We start from the raw sequence: 20,041 nt of genomic DNA, 5'->3' as shown, positions 1-20,041 counted from the left end.
AGGCCCTCGCCCCTCAGCTCAAGTTGGGCTAGGCTTGTGGGCTAGAAACAGGGCAAAAGGATCGACTCTAACTTAGACTGACTCCCCCAGGGAAAGAGATATTATCATTATTTTTATTATTTACCTGAGCATTGCTTAACTCTGGCTTATGGTGGTGCAGAGGATGGAACCTGGGTCCTTTTCTTTGCACAACCATCATGTTATTCCTCCTCACCACCAGTCCCCCTGACACTTAAATCTTTTTTCCTTTCTTCTCACCAGAGCAGAGCATTGTTCAGCTCTTGTGTATGGTGGTACTGGGGATTGAACCTGGAATATCAGAACCTCAGGCATAAAAGTCATTTGTATAACCGCTCCCCAGCCCTCATTTTAATTTCTAAGAAAGAAAAAAAAGAAATAGTGAAGAGAGAAAGAGAGAACCAGAGCAATATTCTGGTATGCGCAGTGGTGCTGGAAGGCGAATTCAGGGCTTTCTACTGTGCCATCTACTGGTTGCAGGTGAACTCCAGAAAGGAGTTCAGGGCAGCAAGCTATGGGTTAGTCCACCCTTGGAATTTAACCCTCTTCCATGCAGTTCCCTCTGTTCCTCAGTTAAGGTCCCCCAAGAAAAGGAGAAAACACAGAGAAACCAGCTAATGGGCTGGAAACCTGCACTCTGCTTTCCAGGGAGTCGGGGGCAGGTCAAGTGAAAGACAGGGAGTGGGCCTTGTTGGCAGAATGACTCCGCTGAAATAGAAGCTGCTGAAATAAGCAGAGTGCTTGACAGAGCTGTTAGGAACATGTGGAATGTTCAGCACAGTCTCCACACCCCATATCTGACCTGAGTCAGGCCTTTGGTGCTTCTGTGCCCCTCCAGGTCCTGCTATCCCTTCTTGTGGGGCAGGTATGTAGGTTGTGTGCGTGTGCGTGTGCGTGTGCGTGTGTGTGTGTGTGTGTGTGTGTGTATGCTCTGGTTGGTTTTGCCACCGTCCCCCAGTGTCCTGGCGTCAGAGCAGAGGGAGCCAGCGTCAGTGGAACAGCTTCAGCCGAATTGGCACTCCATCAAAATGACTTCACTCAGTCCTCACAGCCAAAGGAGCCTCTTCTGCCCAGGCTGGAGGCCTGAGGCTGGGCCTGCGGAAAATGGAGATGGCTGAGTCTTTCTTTTTCTCTTTCTTCTTTCCTTTCTCTGCCTCCCCCTCCTTTTTCCCTTCCCAACTTCTCCTTTCTTCTCTTCTTTTCCTCCTTTTCCTTTCCTTCTTCTTCCTCTTCTTCTCCCCCTCCTCTTTTCTCCTCCTCCTCCTTCCTTCCTTCCTTCTTCCCCCCCCTTCCCTCTTCCCTCTCCTCCTCCTCCTTTTTGTGATCACCAGGGATACACTGCTGGGGCTGACTTTCTCGGACAGAAAGGGAGAAACACCATAGCACCCAAGCTCCCCCCAGCGCCTTGGGGGCTGGGGGCTTGAACCTGGGTTGCGGGCATGGCACAGCAGTTGTTTCCCCAGGTGAGCTAGCCTGCTGGGCCAGAAGTGTCTGATTCTTGATGCTGCTGAGCCCTGGCTGCTAAATTGAAAAATCTTCCTGGGGGGGTCGGGCGGTGGCGCATGTGGCGCAAAGCGCAGGGACCGGCGTAAGGATCCCGGTTCGAGCCCCCGGCTCCCCACCTGCCGGGGAGTCGCTTCACAGGCGGTGAAGCAGGTCTGCAGGTGTCTATCTTTCTCTCCCCTTCTCTGTCTTCCCCTCCTCTCTCCATTTCTCTCTGTCCTATCCAACAACGAACTGCATCAACAAGGGCAATAATAATAACCACAACGAAGCTACAAGGGCAACAAAAGGGGAAAAAAAAAAAAGGCCTCCAGGAGCGGTGGATTGATGGTGCAGGCACCGAGCCCAGCAATAACCCTGGAGGAGGAAAAAAAAAAAAAAGAAAAATCTTCCTGGTTGTGCAGCTCTAGATGGGATCATCATCATCATCTGCTCTGGAACTCAGAATGGAGGCTGAGATGATCCTGTAGAAATAAAATGGGGGAGCATGTGTGTTCATTGAGGGGCGAGGCTGAGAGACTGGCCCTCTGCATCACCCAGGGGAGCTGAAGAGGCTGAATTTGCATATACTAAGCGCACATAGGAGATCCATTCCTGTGTATAGCTTCCTGGTGTGTGGTGAACACCTAGTAAATGGTGACCTGAAGGACGGATTGGCATTAGGTCAGTCCTGTTTCCCCCCAGAGTTACAGCTGGGGCTTGGTGCCTACATGAGGAATCTACCGCTCCCAGCAGACAGTTTTCCTTTTTTCTTTTTGATAGAGACAGAAATTGAGAGGGGAGGGGAAGATAGATAGAGAGAGGAGGGAGAGACCCTCAAATCACTGCTTCACTGCTGATAAAACTTCCCACTCCTCACCCTCCCCCCACCCCCGACACCAATGGGGACCAGGAATTGAACCCAGGTCCTGGCACATGATGATGTATGGGCTGTGCTAGGTGCACCACTGCCGGGCCCCTATGTCAGCTTTATAGGTGAGGGTTCTGGGCCCCAAGAGTTAATCTGCTTATTGCTGCATAACTAATCCGTAGTAGTCCCTAGAGCTGAGTATTTATCAGCGCCGCATGCTAGTAGACTTTGACAAATGTGCTTTTTGGACCTATTAATCAAAGTGAAGCATGCTCATTATAGAATTAGGAAAATATAGCATAATATCAACAATACAAATCATCCATAGTTCTGTGAAACATTTGGTATTTTCAAGTAGTCTTCTCTACTTGCAGTTTTTTTTAAGGGTTTTTTATATTTATTTATTTATTTATTTTCCCTTTTGTTGTCCTTGTTTTTTTGTTGTTGTTGTAGTTATTATTGTTGTTGTTGATGCCTTGTTAGATAGGACAGAGAGAAATGGAGAGAGGAGGGGAAGACAGAGAGGGGGAGAGAAAGACAGACACCTGAGAGACTTGCTTCACCACTTGTGAAGCGACTCCCCTGTAGGTGGGGAGTTGGGGGCTCGAACCGGGATCCTTACGCCAGTACTTGTGCTTTGTGCCACGTCCGCTTAACCCACTGCACTACACCGCCTGACTCTCTTCTACTTGCAGTTTTATTTAACAGTAAATTAGTTAAGTGCTACACACAATTTTTATCCTATTTATCTGCTTTGCATTATTACATTGTAAGCATTTCCCCATCATTAAAATAGCCTTGAATTTTTAATGACTATATAATATTCCACCATTTGTGTAATTTGCTTAAACCATTCCAAGCATAGCATTTTTATGATAAGTGCACAGAGTTGGCTCTTAAAAATTAACGCCCCTGTACAAATCTTTGCATTTCTGGTGTTTCCTTTAAAATATTCTTATCCTGGAAAAAATTCAAACATAAAGAAAACAGAATTGAACAACAATATAAAGAATGCCCATGTATGGACCCGTCCTCCAGTCTGAGTAACAAACATGGCGGCTAATCTTGCTCTTTCCCGGCCATTTCATATTATAGGTGTGTGGTTTCAGCCTGTTGATCTCTTGAGGTTTGATGTTTGACAGTTGAGTTAGCAGTTCAGAAGAGAGAAATGTTGTGAGATGTTGAGTTTATCTTGCTAGAATCACTTCTGGAGGGAGTCAGGCAGTAGTGCAGCGGGTTAAGCACACATGGCGTAAAGCACAAATACCGGCATAAGGATCCTGGTTTGAGCTCCCAGCTCCCCAGCTGCAGGCAAGTCGCTTCACAGGCGGTGAAGCAGGTCTGCAGGTGTCTCTCTTCTCTCCCCCTCTCTGTTTTCCCATCCTCTCTCCATTTCTCTCTGTCCTATACAACAACGACATCAATAACAACAACAATAATAACTACAATGATAAAACAACAAGGGCAACAAAAGGAAATAAATAAATATTTTTTAAAAAGAATCACTTCTGGAAAAATTGCACAAACTTGCATTCACCACTGGTGAATAAGCATGCTGCTTTAAAAAAGAAAAGAATTTAGGAGTTTTTTAAAAAATGATTTATTTATGAAAAAGAAAGAGGAGAAGAGAAAGAACCAGACATCACTCTGGTACATGTGCTGCTGGGGATAGAACTCAGGACCTCATGGTTGAGAATCCAGTGTTTTATCCACTGCGCCACCTCCCAGACCACAACTGCTTATATTGTATCACAACCTGAGCTGACCTTTAATTGTAACACACACACACACACACACACACACACACACACACACACACACCTTTTGCCACCTTGACAGATAACAAATGCATCCTTCTTAGACATTGATATACTTGATTGAAGAATTCATTGAGAAGGCACTTAACAACTATAGCATAGCAAAGCCTCTAGAAGGACTTCTAGCAGGTTAGGGAAATGGTATCTCCTGGAGACCCCAGCCTGGGGTGGGGAATTCATCTTCCTGCTGTCCTGGAATCAGTTTAACATGGGTATCTCCCACCCTCATCCCCTTCCCCAACATGGGATGAGTTTCTGTCCATCACATGGGAAGCCACCAGGGGTCAGGATTGGGCCAGAGATCCAGAGATGGCAGCCTGTAAGAATGGCTTGCTGCCAGATACTGCATTTCCTCTCTCTAACCACTGCTGGCTGGATACACTACTTCCCCTGCTCTTGGGATCATGATTCCAGAATGTTATCACTATTAAAATTTTTTCTTTATTGGGGAATTAATGTTTTACATTAAACAGTAAATACAATAGTTTGTACATGCATAACACTTCCCAGTTTTCCATATAACAATACAACCCCCACTAGGTCGGCTGTTATCCTTTTTGGACCTGTATTCTCCCCTCCCCTCCCACACACACCCCAGGGTCTTTTACTTTGGTGCAATATGCCAATTCCAGTTCAGGTTCTACTTTTTCCAACTTTTTCTACTTTTTTTTCCAACACCATTTTCTGAAGAGACTCTGCCTTCCCCATTTAATAGTCTGGGCCCCTTTGTCAAAGATTAGATGTCCATAGGTGTAGGAGCTTACTTCTGGGCTCTCAATTCTATTCCACTGGTCAGTGTGTCTATTCATGTTCCAGTACCAAGCACTTTTGATTACAATGGCCCTATAATACAATTTGAGATCTGGGAGTGTGATGCCTCCAGTTCTGTTCTTTCTTCTCAAGATTGTTTTGGCAATTCTAGGTCTTTTCTGATTCCAGATAAACATTTGTAGCATTTGTTCTATTCTCCTAAAAATGTGCTTGAGATCTTGATAGGGATAGCATTAAATTTGTATATGGCTCTGGGTAGTATATTCATTTTGATGATGTTAATTCTTCCAACCCATGAACATGGAATATCTTTCCACTTCTTTGTGTCTTTTTCAATTTCCTTGAGTAGTGACTCATAATTTTCAGTATACAAATCTTTCACTTCTTTGGTTAGGTTTATTCCTAGTGTCCATCCCTATGTTTTTAAATTTTATTTATTTTAAAGTCTATCATGTCAGATGTGAGAATAGCTGTTCCTGCCCTTTTTTGTGGGCCATTGGCCTGTATGATAGTTTTCCATCCTTTCACTGTGAGTCTGTGTTTGTCTTGTTGAGTTAGGTGGGCTTCCTGTAGACAGCATATTGTTGAGTTGTATTTTCTGATCCATCCTCCTGCTCTGTGCCTTTTAATAGGTGAATTCAGGCCATTGACATTTATTGATATCAAAGATTAAAGATATTTTAATGCCATTTTTGTAGATTTTTAGAGTGTTCTGATATATAGCCTGTTTATGGTGGTCTAACTGTTTATAGGAGAACTTTCAGAACTTCCTTCAGGGCAGGCTTGATAGTAGTTGATTTTTCCAACTGTTGCTTGTCTGAGAAGGTTTTTATGCCTCCATCTAGTCTGAATGACAGTCTAGCAGGATACAGTAGTCTTGGTTGAAATTCTTTCTCATTGAGCACTCCATAGGTATCATGCTATTCTCTTCTGGCCTGTTGTGTTTGTGTAGATAAGTCTGCTGCTAATCTTATGGGTTTTCTTCTGTGGGTGACTCTTTGTTTTTCTCTTGCAGCCTTCAGGATCCTTTCTTTATCCTTATTCCTTTCCACTTTAAATATGATGTGTCTTGTTGTCTTTAAGTCTGTGTTAATTCTGTTAGGGACCCTCTGGGCTTCTTGAACCTTTATGTCTTTTATGTTGTCTAGACTAGAGAAGTTTTCAGCTATTATGTCCTGAAGAATGCTTTCTTCCCCTCCCTCTCTTTCTTCCTCTGGTAAGCCAATAATGCGTATATTATTTTTTTTGAAGTCACCCTATAGGTCTCTGTTGTTTTTTTCAGTATCTCTTAATCTCTTTTTGAGATCTTTTACTTCTTTTTTAGTTGTCTCTAATTCATCCTTGATCTTGCTAATACTGTCTTCAGCCTCATTTATTCTATTCTCTTTCCCCTCTAAGAATGAAAGCTAGTATTTTTTTAAAAAAATATTTATTTATGGGAGTCGGGCTGTAGCGCAGCGGGTTAAGCGCAGGTGGCGCAAAGCACAAGGACCGGCATAAGGATCCCGGTTCGAACCCCGGCTCCCCACCTGCAGGGGAGTCGCTTCACAGGCGGTGAAGCAGGTCTGCAGGTGTCTGTCTTTCTCTCCTCCTCTCTGTCTTCCCCTCCTCTCTCCATTTCTCTCTGTCCTATCCAACAACAACAACAACAATAATAACTACAACAAAAAAACAACAAGGGCAACAAAAGGGAATAAATAAATAAAATAAATATTTAAAAAAAAAATTTATTTATTTATTCTCTTTTGTTGCCCTTGTTGTTGTTTTATTGTTGTTGTTACTGATGTCATCATTGTTAGATAGAACAGAGAGAAATGGTCTATGGCCATACCACCCTGAACACACCCGATCTCATCTGATCTCGGAAGAACAGAGAGAAATGGAGAGAGGAGGGGAAGACAGAGGGGGGAGAGAAAGATAGACACCTGCAGACCTGCTTCACCACCTGTGAAAGGACTCCCCTGCAGGTGGGGAGCCAGGGGTTTGAACTGGGACCCTTCCGCCGGTCCTTGCACTTTGCGCCACATGCACTTAACCCACTGCGCTACCACCTGACTCCTTCCCTTCTACTCTTTTCTGGAGTTCACCTATTTTTTTTTTACCCTGTTCTGATACTGTTTTAGCTTGTTCAGCTAGTTGTGTTATTAGCTCAGCTATTTCAGCTCTCTAATAACCTTGAGATAACTAGTGTTTTCTTCCAGAGTCTTACTTGTTGTTTCTGCATTTCTGTCGACAATTCTTTCAAACTCTTTGCTCACTCCTGTGATTATTTCCTTAACTAGTGTTTGGATGTTGACCTCATTATTTTGTGCTTCAACCTTTGGGAGGCTTTTAGCTGGACTCTTGTCCTCGTTCATTTCTCCAATATTTCTTCTTGTTGGTATAACCATTTTATATAGTATGTTATGAGGTCCCTCTCTCCGTACTTTTCAAATTACTGATCACTCTTGCCTAGATTGACTTGTGTCTAAGTAAGGTAGTTAAAGGATTCACATTTGTGGAAATTGACAGTTGTTTCAATAGTATTTTTAATCCCTGAGTTGGAGCTCAGTGGCTTAAAAGCCTCTTTTGTTCTTTTTCTTCCTTGTAGGCTATGGGAGCCTGAGGGCTTTTAAACTATAAGTAGGCTTCTTAGCTTAATCACTGACTCCTGACTAAGAGATAAAGCTGGGTGAGGCAGAGATAATCCAGTGGTTATGCAAAGAGACTCTCACAGCCCGATCACTAGGCCACCAAGGTATAGATCTTGTCCTGAGTTTCCTTGTTAGTTCTGTGTCCCCTGGTGTTAGCACAGGTCCTCCCTGTCGCTCTTCAGATTCTGAGGGCAGTAGCAATGGAGACTCACAGTTGCATTTGGTGAGTTTTAGTGGAGTCCTCGCCTCCCTTCAGCTGTCCCCTTGTTGGTGAAACAGACTGGAGGTGGTGTCTCAAATGGTAAACTGTTACAGCCACTTAATCTCTCCCTGGGTTCCTCTCTGTCCACGAGCCACATGTGTTTGCACTCACCGGTGATTTGGTGGGTTCCTGAAGTTGTTCTAGTCCTGCCTTGTTGCGGTCCCAGGTGGTCTCCTCTCGACTATTTTTTTTTAACCAGAATACTGCTGAGCACTGGTTTATGATGATGCAGGGGATTGAATTTGGGATTTTGAAGCCTCAGGAATGAAAGTCTTTTTGCATAATTATTATGATATCCACCCACCCCTAACCCCCAGGTTGTCACTCCCTGTCTAACCTCCCCTGCTTTTTGCTGCTTCCAGCTTACAAAAAGGACCTGCTTCTGTCTTTTACTTCTTTATGGGACAGTGTTCATCGAGAAACAGAGATATTTTTATTATTATTTATTATTATTATTATTTTGCCATAGCACTGCTAAGCTCTGGCTTATGGTGATGCTAGAAATTGAACCTGGGACCTTTGGTGCCTCAGGCATGGAAGTCTTTTTGCATAACCAGTATGTTATCTCCCTATGCCTAAAATATTTGTTAATGAGAAAGAGGGAGGGAGGAGAGGACTAGATCATCATTCTGACATCTGTGCTGCCAGGGTTGAGGTCAAGCTCTCATGCTTGCAAGTTCAATTCTTTAGCCACTGTTCCACTTCCATGGCTGCAAGATTTTTTAAAAAAAGATTTACTTACTTTTAATTAAAAATATTTATTATGGGGAGTCGGGCGGTAGCACAGCGGGTTAAGTGCACGGGGTGCAAAACGCAAGGACCGGTGTAAGGATCCTGGTTTGAGCCCCTGGCTCCCCACCTGCTGGGGAGTCACTTCACAGGTGGTGAAGCAGGTCTGCAGGTGTCTGTCTTTCTTTCCCCCTCTCTGTCTTCCTCCTCTCTCTGTTTCTCTCTGTTCTACCTAACCACGATGACATCATCATCAACAACAACAATAATAACTACAACAATAAAACTGTAAGGGCAACAAAAGGGCATAAATAAATTAATATTAAAAAATTAAAAAAAATTATTATGATAGACATAGAAATAGGGCAAGAGGATGAGGAGAAAGAGAAACAGTAACAGTAGCACTGCTTCACCTTGTGAAGCTTCTTTCCTCTGTGTGTGTGTGTGTGTGTGTGTGTGTGTGTGTGTGTGTAGGAACCAGGAGCTCAAACTCCCGTCCTGATGCATGGTAACTTATGTGCGTTACTGGTTGAACCACCACCCAGCCCTTTAGTTATTAATTAACGATGGAGAGAAGAGAGAGCCTCCCATGTGGGCAGTGTAATACTGGGGATTGAACTCAGGAAGAAGTGCGTGTAAGCCCAGTGCTCCAACCACTGTATTTATGGGCACAGATACCCCATTTCCCCTAACCACTGTATTTATGGGCACAGATACCCCATTTCCCCTAACCACTGTATTTATGGGCACAGATACCCCATTTCCCCTAACCACTGTATTTATGGGCACAGATCCCCCATTTCCCCTAACCACTGTATTTATGGGCACAGATACCCCATTTCCCCTAACCACTGTATTTATGGGCACAGATCCCCCATTTCCCCTAACCACTGTATTTATGGGCACAGATCCCCCATTTCCCCTAACCACTGTATTTATGGGCACAGATCCCCCATTTCCCCTAACCACTGTATTTATGGGCACAGATCCCCCATTTCCCCTAACCACTGTATTTATGGGCACAGATCCCCCATTTCCCCTAACCACTGTATTTATGGGCACAGATACCCCATTTCCCCTAACCACTGTATTTATGGGCACAGATCCCCCATTTCCCCGACCAAAGCAAAATCAATGGGTTTTATTTTTAATATTTATTTATTTTTCCTTTTGTTGCCCTTGTTTTTTTATTGTTGTAGTTATTATAGTTGTTGTTATTGATGTCGTTGTTGTTGGATAGGACAGAGAGAAATGGAGAGAGGAGGGGAAGACAGAGAGGGGGAGAGAAAGAGAGACACCTGCAGACCTGCTTCACTGCCTGTGAAGCGACTGCCCCGCAGGTGGGGAGCCGGGGGCTTGAACTGCAATCTTTATGCTGGTCCTTGCTCTTCGCGCTCTTTGATAGTGCGCTTAACCCGCTACACTATTGCCTGACCCTCCACAGGTAGAGTCTTGTGTCTAGAATTACCTTTTTGTCTTCTGAGGCCGGTGGTTTTTAACCACAGACTTAATCCCTCACGACAGTGACGCTGCCTCACTCGATTCCCAGAGCCCTGCAGATCAACAGGGTGAGGAAAGCCCTTTCCTCATACCTTAGCCTCACTTAGAGCTTCCCCTTCACACTGAGAGGCTTGTTCCGGCTCTTTTCTCTGATGGCCCTGCCATTGTTGGGAGTATCAGCTTAGCAACACCACACAGTGCTCTCCGCTGCCCTTGTTTTGGGGAGACTAGAGTGTATGAGCATCTGTGGTGGGATTTTCTATCTTGGCTTTGAGGCCATGAGGTTGCTGTGCTTGCTGTGACCTTGTTGCTCCCAGAGTCCTTTGCACCTCCAGGTCTGACCTGTGACTTAGTGCTCCAGGCCCACAGTGGCAGGGACTGCAGCCTCTGTGCTGACCACCTGCTCACTGGGATCCGGGCTTGTCCCCTCCTGCTTGGGACAACACCTCACTTATGTTATGGTAGGAGCTGCCCTGAATATGTGCAGAGTTTGGTGTGGCGCAGGCCACAGTCCTCTCCTCAGAAACACTGCCTTCATCTCAGCCGGCACTATGGGAAGAAGCAAGAAGTTAACTATTTTTTCCTTTTGCTGGGACTCTGTGCCTGCGTGACTTCACTGTTCCCAGAGGGTCCTCCCCCCCAGCCTGCCTGCCTGCCTGCCTTCTTTTCCCTCCCTCCTTTTCTCCCTCCATTCCTCCCTTCCTCCCTTCCCCCCTTCTTCTTCTCTTTCACCTAGAAGGTAAGAGAAAGTGAGGGACTACAGCACCGCTCCATTACCTCAACCACACCGCCATGCAGGCACTCCTGACAGAAACCTGGGTATTTTTTTTAAAAAAAACATCATTTATTTATTTATTATTGGATAGAGACAGAGAGAAATTGAGGGGGGAGGGGGAAACAGAGAGGGAGAAAGACAGAGAGACATCTGCAGCCCTGCTTCACCACTCATGAAGCTTTTCCCCTACTGGTAGGGACCAGGGGCTTGAACTCATGTCCTTGTACACTGTACTGTGTGCGCTTAACCAGGTGCACCACCACCTGGCCCCATGGATTTTTTGTTTGTTTGTTTAATAAATGGTGAGAAACAAAGAGAGCTAGAGAGGGAGAGAGACAGAGAAGAGAGATATCTGTACCACTGCTTTACCGCTAATTAAACTCCTTCCCCTCCCCTACAGATGGGGGCCAGAGGCTTAAACCAGGGTCCTCATGGATGGTGAATGTGCATCCTGCCAGGTGGGCCGCCACTTGGCCCTCCAGAAAGCTCACTTTCATTGCACTGATATTTAGTGGCAATGCCAACACCTCTTTTTCACCCAAGTGCAGTCTTGGGGCAGAATCAAGGGAAGAGCATGACCCTGTTGGACAGACAGCACAGAGCACCGAACCAGTAAGGCCCCGCCGCAGAAAGCCACTATCTCATCTTCAATCAACGAAGCTTTGGGTTCAGCACATTAGCAGGCAGGTGGTTGGTTTATGCCTATTCCTGGCATTCGAATACCAGTGACAGTGGTGACCTCAGAATGTGGACAGGGAAGGTGGTTGAAGTGCTGGTGGCAGTGGGGCGCGTCCCCAAGCCTTTCCCAGGAGACCTTGAAGAGGAGCTTTCCTTCTTCACCTCACTGTGGGGGTCCTTCTCTGCACAGAATTAGTGTGTGTGTGTGTGTGTGTGTTTTGCCTCCAGGGATATTGCTGGGGCTCGGTGCCTGCACTACGAATTCACTGCTCCTGGAAGCCATTTTTCCCCATTGTTGCCTTTGTTGTTATTTTTATTATTGCTGTTGTTGTTGGATAGGACAGAGAGAAATAGAGAGAGGAGGGGAAGACAGAGAGGGGGAGAGAAAGACAGACACCTGTAGACCTGCTTCACTACTTATGAAGTGACCCCCCCCCCCCCCGCAGGTGGAGAGCTGGGGGCTTGAACCGGGATCCTAATGCCAATCCTTGTGCTTTTCACCATGTGTGCTTAACACGCTGCTGCGCTACCACCTGGCGCCCACTAGTGGCTTTTCCTCTGGGATCCTAGGAATCATCTCTAGGGCAGCTTTCGGAAGTTTCTTTTCTTTTTCTTTTTCTTTTCTTTTTTTTAATATTTCTTTAGTATTTATTTATTCTCTTTTGTTGCCCTTGTTGTTTTATTGTTGTAGTTATTGATGTCATCATTGTTGGATAGGACAGAGAGAAACGGAGAGAGGAGGGGAAGGCAGAGAGGGGGAGAGAAAGACAGACACCCACAGACCTGCTTCACCGCCTGTGAAGCGACTCCCCTGCAGGTGGGGAGCCGGGGGCTCGAACCAGGATCCTTCCGCCAGTCCTTGCGCTTGGTGCCACGTGCGCTTAACCCACTGAGCTACGGCCCGACTCCCTTCTTTTTCTTTTTTTTTTAAATTTTTAAATTTTTTATATTTATTTTTATTTATTTATTCCCTTTTGTTGCCCTTGTTGTTTTATTGTTGTAGTTATTATTGTTGTCGTTGTTGGATAGGACAGAAAGAAATGGAGAGGGGAGGGGGAAGACAGAGAGGGAGAGAAAGATAGACACCTGCAGACCTGTTTCACCGCTTGTGAAGCGACACCCCTGCAGGTGGGGAGCCAGGGCTTGAACCAGGATCCTTACGCGGGTCCTTGTGCTTAGCGCCACCTGCACTTAACCCGCTGCGCTACAGCCCGACTCCCCCTTCTTTTTCTTTTTAATGTTTATTTATTTACTCTCCCTTTTGTTGCCCTTGTTGTTTTTTTATTATTGTTGTAGTTATTATTGTTGTTGTTATTGATGTCATCGTGTTAGATAGGACAGAGAGAAATGGGGAAAGGAGGGGAAGACAGAGAGGAGGAGAGAAAGACAGACACCTGCAGACCTGCTTCACTGCCTGTGAAGCGACTCCCCTGAAGGTGGGGAGTCAGGGGCTCGAACTGGGATCCTTACTCTGGTCCTTGCTCTTCAGGCCACATGTGCTTAACCTGCTGTGCTACTGCCCGACTCCCAACTCAGGAGTTTCTTCCATTGTACTGTGTGTGGCTGTTCCCACCCTAGGTTCCTAAGACTTCTAGGACAGAGCACTGCTCAGCTCTGATTTATGATAGTGCTGGGGGTTGAACCTGGGACCTTGTGGCATGAGAGTCTCTTTGCATAGCCACTATGGTTTCTCTCCCACCCACTTGATGGCACTGATAACTGATAGGGAGACCAGAGTACTCTTCTGTCATATTTGTTGCCTGGGATCAAACTGGGGGCCTCAGGGGTGACCACTCTGCACCTGTAGGCAGAGCTGTCTCCTTAGCAACGGGGCTGTCTCTTCAGATTTGCCAAGAAATTCAGAGCTCATGTCACTTCAGCTAACTTGTTACTGTGCAGGGAGGGGAGAGACAGATGTAGGGGCCACAGAACATTCTGGTGGGGCCTGGAGGGGCCAAACAAGTAGGACAAGCCTCTACCAGTTCCTAGAAGCGGTCCCTCTGGAATGCATTCAGGCTAATTAAATACCGCTATCAGATGGGCTGGGATCTCATGGGCCTGCCGCCCTGCACAGTGGGGTGAGGTCACCTAACACTAGCCTCCTGTGATTTGGTGGCCGTAGCTCATCTCTTTCGACAGTTGGGAGACAGACCTGAGTTTTCCCATGGTCTCTACACAGGCAGCAGACACCCAGACGAGGCCTTGGAGGCTGTGCCCTGGGGGCAGGAACCCCGCGCTGGTGCTGAGTCTGGAGTCTGTATGTCTTGGGGGAAAGTCGAGCAACCTCTCTGAGATTCCCACTTCTCATCTGTGAAGCCAGGCCCAGACAGAGCCAGAAAGCTGCTGAGAGAAAGAGACAAAGGCCTGGGAAAGTAGGTGGCCGAGTGTGTGGCCCCAGGGCAGGCCCGCTGGCTGGTTCTTGGACCAGGCCTCCTGTCCTCCCATCCTCCAGCCCCGGGTGGTTAGAGTCTGTGTACTGCCGGATGGTCTCTGCACAGCTGCTGGGTCAGGAGCTGCTGCCCAGGCCCCTGGGACCTCTCACAGTCTCTGGCTGTGTCCAGATCTCAGAAATCTGTGTGGGGCTCAGGACTAGGTTAGAAGCTGGGCAGGAAGCAGTCCCTAGGAGTCCCAGCCTGGCACCTCCAAGGTGGGAAGGAGGAAGGATCCTGCTCCCAATGCTCTGCAGGGCCTGGATGACCCAAGTCCTGGACCCTGGTCCTGCTTGCTGCCTTTAGGTGTCAGTCCTTCTGGACCTAAGGCTACATAGACCAACTCCCTCCTCCTCCTCCTCCTCTTCATCATCATCTCCTCTTCCTTCTTTGTAGTCTTTTATTTTATGTATTTATTAATTTAGGATAAAGACAGAAAAATTGAGAGGGAAGAGGGAGATGGGGGACTGGGTGGCGGCACACCTGGTTGAGCGCACATGCTAAAGTATGCAAGGACCCAGGTTTGAGTCCCCGGTCCCCATTTGCATGGGGAAGCTTTGCAAGTGTGAAACATTGCTGCAGGTGTCTTTGTCTCTCTCCTTTTCTATCACTCCCCTTCCCTCTTGATTTCTATCTATATCCAATAAATAAATAAAGATAATAAAAAAACTGAAGTGTTTTTTTTTTTGAGAGAGAGAGGGAGAGAGAGAGACCTGCAGCACAGCTTCACCACCCTTGAAGTTTCCCACCTGCAGGTCTCACTGCGGGTGAGGCCCTCTCTTCTCTGTTACCTGCCAGGAAAACGAAGGGACACCAGCTGTGAGCCTCTCACTTTGGCAGGATTCTCATGGGTGGGGGGGCCCTGTGCCTGCCAGGAAGAGGAGCCCATTAGAGCTGACTGGGGAGAGTTTGAGATAGCCCTGCACTCTGCATTGTTCTTCCCAGACTGGCGCCGATCTTTGAGCACTGTGTGCAGCCCAAGGCTCCAGAGTCCTGACTGAAACTGAGTGATTTTTCTTTTCTTTTCTTTTCTTTTCTTTTCTTTTCTTTTCTTTTCTTTTCTTTTCTTTTCTTTTCTTTCCTTTCCTTCCCTCCCCTTCCCTCCCCCTCCCCTCCCTTCCCCTTCCCTCCCCTCCCCTCCCTTCCCCTCCTCTCCTCTCCTCTCCTCTCCTCTCCTCTCCTCTCCTCTCCTCTCCTCTCCTCTCCCCTCCCCTCCCTTCCCCTCCCCTCCCTTCCCCTTCTCTCCTCTCCTCTCCCCTCCCCTCCCCTCCCCTCCCCTCCCCTCTCCTCTCCTCTCCTCTCCTCTCCTCTCCTCTCCTCTCCTCTCCTCTCCTTTCCTGATCAGAGCCCTGCTCAGCTCTGGCTTATGGTGCTCTTCTGCTTCAAGCATGACAGTCCTTTATGCTCTTGTCCCAGCTCTCCCCAGTGATGCTTTTAAAAATATTTATTGGGAGGTTGGGTGGTGGTGCATTTGGTTGAGTGCATATGTCACAGTGTGCAAGGGTCTTGGTTCAAGCCCCTGACCCATACCTGCAGAAGGGAAGCTTCACCGAGCAGTGAAGCAGTGCTGCAGGTGCCTCTCTTGCTCTTTCTATCACTCCTTTCTCTTCTCACTTTCTCTGTCTCTATCAAATAAATATAAATTAAAAGTATTTATTTAACAATATTTACTGGGTTGGGGAGACAGCATATTTACGCAAAAGGCTTTCATGTTTGAGACTCCGAGGTCCCAGGTTCAATTCCCAGCTCCACTGTAAATGATCAGTATTATGATCTCTATCTGCTTATCTCTTATTTTAAAATATTTATTAGCTCAACTTAAAAGTCTAATGTAACAGTGTCTGAGCCAGATGGCAGTGGCCTCATGTAGTGTGTTCACACAGTCTTTAAGACCTTTTGAGAACGACAGAGGCTATTGTTGGGGAGTTGGGACAGAACTTTGCTGGTGGGTGCAGTATCGTATAATCTTGCAAGCCACTATTAAGTCACTAAAATGAACGAACAAACAAATGGAATAGAAGCAGGCTAGAGAAAAGGCTGCCGTTCTTCTCTAAAGATCTGATAGCTTCAAATTTCACCTTTAAATCTGTGCTCTGCTCTGAGTTAGTTTTTCTTCTCTTTTTCTCTTTTCTTTCTTTTTTTTGATACATTTTATTTATTTTCCCTTTTGTTGCCCTTTTTTTTTTTATTGTTGTAGTAGTTATTGTTGCTGATATTGATGTCGTCATTGTTGAATAGGACAGAGAGAAATGGAGAGAGGAGGGGAAGACAGAGAGGGGGAGAGAAAGACAGACACCTGCAGACCTGCTTCACTGCCTGTGAAGTGACTCCCCTGCAGGTGGGGAGCCGGGGGCTCGAACTGGGATCCTTTTGCCAGTCCTTGCGCTTGGCACCACGTGTGCTTAACCTGCTGTGCTACCGCCTGACCCCCTCTTTTCTTTCTTGTAAAAGAGATTTATTTTATTTATACACATGACAGAGAGCCTCACGTGCGATAGGGGGAGAGAGAACGAGAAAGGTGAAAGCTAGGAATCCTTGCAGTACAGCGGTGCTGAGGATTGAACTAGGAGCCTAGACACACAAATCCAAAGCTCTGTCAGTTGGTCCATTTCGTTTCTCCAGCCATCTGAGTTAGTTGTTCTGTGCCAGGTCATATATATATATATATATATTTCCCTTTTTGTTGCCCTTTTTATTGTTGTTGTAGTTATTATTGTTATTGCTGCTGTTGTTGGATAGGACAGAGAGAAATGGAGAGAGGAGGGGAAGACAGAGAGAGGGAGAGAAAGATAGACACCTGCAGACCTGCTTCACTGCCTGTGAAGTGACTCCTCTGCAGGTAGGGAGCCAGGGGCTCAAATTGGGATCCTTAATCCAGTCCTCGAGCTTCATGACACTTGCGCTTAACCTGCTGCACAACTGCCTGACCCCCACCAGGTCATATTTTGGGGTTGTGGGGCTAAGAAGGCAGGAGGGAGCAGCAGGGGCTGGGAGAACTGGAGGGGGATGCAGAAGTTCAGGAATGTTCCAACACATTTCAACTAGATATTGGATGGTTTCAGACTTTGAGCTTTGTGCCATGTGTGCTTAATCCTCTGCACTATCGCCCGACTCCCACCTTGTTGCATATTTAATATTTAACCCAGCACCTGGAAGACTGCCCAGTAAAGTGATCTGTAAGCTCCTCAGACGTGGATGGTGGCCGGTGGCAGCAGCACCCAGGATGCAAAAGCCCCTGGGTAAAGCTGTGGGCTATCAGTAACTTACTAAGACAGGGCTATTTAGATGCTAGACTTGGATTTGCGAAGTTGAGAATATTTATTACCACTTCCTGGACCCTGAAGCTGTCTACTCTTGTACCTCACTGCTTGTCCTGCTTCCTGCTGAATCAACTCCTTTATAACCTGGAATTCTTGATGGATTGTAAAACTTGCTACAAAGAACATTCTGACCCTTCGAGGGCACTCCATTGTTTGCCCCCGTCCTTTAGGGGTACAACTTTCAGGGTCTCAGACACATAACTTATGTCTCTCTGAGTCAATCTTTGGGATTACCTCAACAACTTGACATCCTGGGGACATTCTGAAAGTTATATTGTGTTATCAACATTTTGACGGTACTTAGAAAAGTTAAGTGGTGACTCAGCTACAGTTGGTTGAGTCAATATTTTGGCAGGACAGGGTTACTCCATTCCTGGGAATGGAAGGGATGGGGAAGTTTCCTGAACCTCTTCACCATGTGACCTTGAAGGACGATGGTCAGCCTCTTGGCACCTGACCAGACCTCAGTGGGGATGGCCTTGTGCTGGCCAGGCACTGACAGATGTACACCAGGGGGCTTGAGTTGGGGGCTGGACCTCTTTGCCTGTGGTAGGATGGCGGGAAGTTGGGGGACTGACCTCGTGAGGCATTTTCTCTGGGGCTGGGACTGGATGCTGGGAATCTGGGGCAGCTGTGCCCAGAGCCTGGTGGGCTATCCTGGTTACTTCCCGGGACCACTCTGCCTCCATTGATAGGCTGCTGAGAGTGCTTTTCAGATCTGGGAATCTGAACACAGGGAGGGAGGCTCTGACAGGTGCAGGCTGGGAAACAGGCGACAACTGTAAGGTTGGGACCCCGCGGCTTTTGGGAGTGATGCTAACAGATTCCCCTCTCTGATTACTCTTTTCTTTTTTATTTATTTACTAATTTTAATTTAATTTTATAGGACAGAGAGAAATTGAGAGGGAAGGAGAGAGATACAGAGAAACACTTGTCGCGCTGTGTCACTAGCTGTGGAGCTTCCCTCCTGCAAGAAGGGACTGGGGCTTGAACCCAGGTCCTTGAGCATAGCAACATGTGCACTTAACCAGGTGTATCACCACCCAGCCCCTTCTTTGATTTTTGTATTTAATTTTTTTTAGCAAGAGATAAATATAGAGAGAAAGAAAGAAAGATGATTGATAGGTAGATAGATTATAGATAGGTAGATGATAGACAATAGGTAGATGATATATATGATAGATGACAGGTAGATGATAGATGGATAGGTAGATAGATATATGATAGATAGGTAGATAGATAGATAGATAGATAGATGACAGATAGGTATGAGAGCACTGCTCAACTCTAGCTTATAGTGATGCTGGGACTGAACCTAGGACCTTGGAGTCTCAGGTTACATAACCATTACACTATCTCCTCAGCACAATTTTTATTTTTAAAGGTTTATTTATTTATTATTCTTTCTTTTATTTATTTGTTGGATAGAGAGAGAGAGAAATTAAATGGGAAGGGGGAAGAGAGAGAGAGCCTCACTGCTTGTGAAGCTTGCCCCCTGCCAGTGTGGACCACCGGCTTGAACCCACATTTTTGTACATTGTAACCTGTGCACCACTGCCCAGCCTCCCTATTTATTTCCCTACTAGCAGAGAACCACTAAGCGCTGGCATGTGGACCTTTCACCTTGGGCCTTAGGTGTGAAAGTCTTGTGCTCCAATAGTCAGCTATCTCCCCATGAATATATTTGCTTATTAATGAGGAGGGAGCAGAACCAGAGCACAGACCAATGATCTGCTGCACAGTCAACTCCTTATCTAACAGGAACATGTCCTACCCTTGCCCTGTGCTGAGTCCTGTGTATATACTATGTTCAAATTTTCTCCCTGTTTTTAAGGATTTATTTAGAGAGAGCAAGAGATAGAGATAGATAGATAGATAGATAGATAGATAGATAGAGAGAAAGAGGCCAGAATACTGCTGATCTCTGATTTATAGTGTGTTGGGGATTGAACCAGGAAACTTAGGTATCAAAGTCTTTTGCATAACCATTATGCTATCTCCCCAGACCTCAGTTTTTTCTTTATTTCTTAGAAAGAGATAACTTCTCCTTCCTACCTACCTATCTGCCTACCTCTCTCCTCCCCTCCTTTTTAAAAAAATTATTTATTTATTTATTTGATTTGATAAGACAGCGAGAAATTTAGAGAGAAGAGGGAAATAGTGAGGGAGAGAGACAGAGAGACACCTGCAGACCTACTTCACCACTTGTGAAGCTTCCCCTCTGCATGTGAGGACCGGGGACTTGAACCCAGTTCCTTGTGCACTGTAATGTGTGCACCTAACCAGTTGCGTCACAACCTGACCCCCCCTCCATTTTTTAAAAATGCTACAGCACTGCTTAGCTCTGGCTTATGGTGGTGTGGGGGAATTGAACCTGGGACTTTGGAGCCTTAGGCATGAGAGTCTCTATGCATAACCATTGTGCTATCAACCCCGTTCTCCCTTCCTTCCTTCCTTCCTTCCTTCCTTCCTTCCTTCCTTCCTTCCTTCTTTCCTTCCTTCCTTCATTTCTTCCTTCCTCCCTTCCTTTCTCTCTCTTTCTTTTTCTTTTTTCTTTCTTTATTGGGGGATTAATGCTTTATTTTTTAAAATTTTTTAAAATTTATTTCTTTATTGGGGAATTAATGTTTTACATTCAACAGTAAATACAATAGTTTGTACATGCATAACATTCCCCAGTTTCCCATTTAGCAATACAACCCCCACTATGTCATTTATCATCCTTCATGGACCTGTATTCTCCCCACCCACCCACC

Source organism: Erinaceus europaeus, chromosome 16 (genome assembly GCF_950295315.1).
Source record: "Erinaceus europaeus chromosome 16, mEriEur2.1, whole genome shotgun sequence".
Classification (NCBI taxonomy): domain Eukaryota; kingdom Metazoa; phylum Chordata; class Mammalia; order Eulipotyphla; family Erinaceidae; genus Erinaceus; species Erinaceus europaeus.
Note: the sequence above shows the minus strand (reverse complement) of the source record.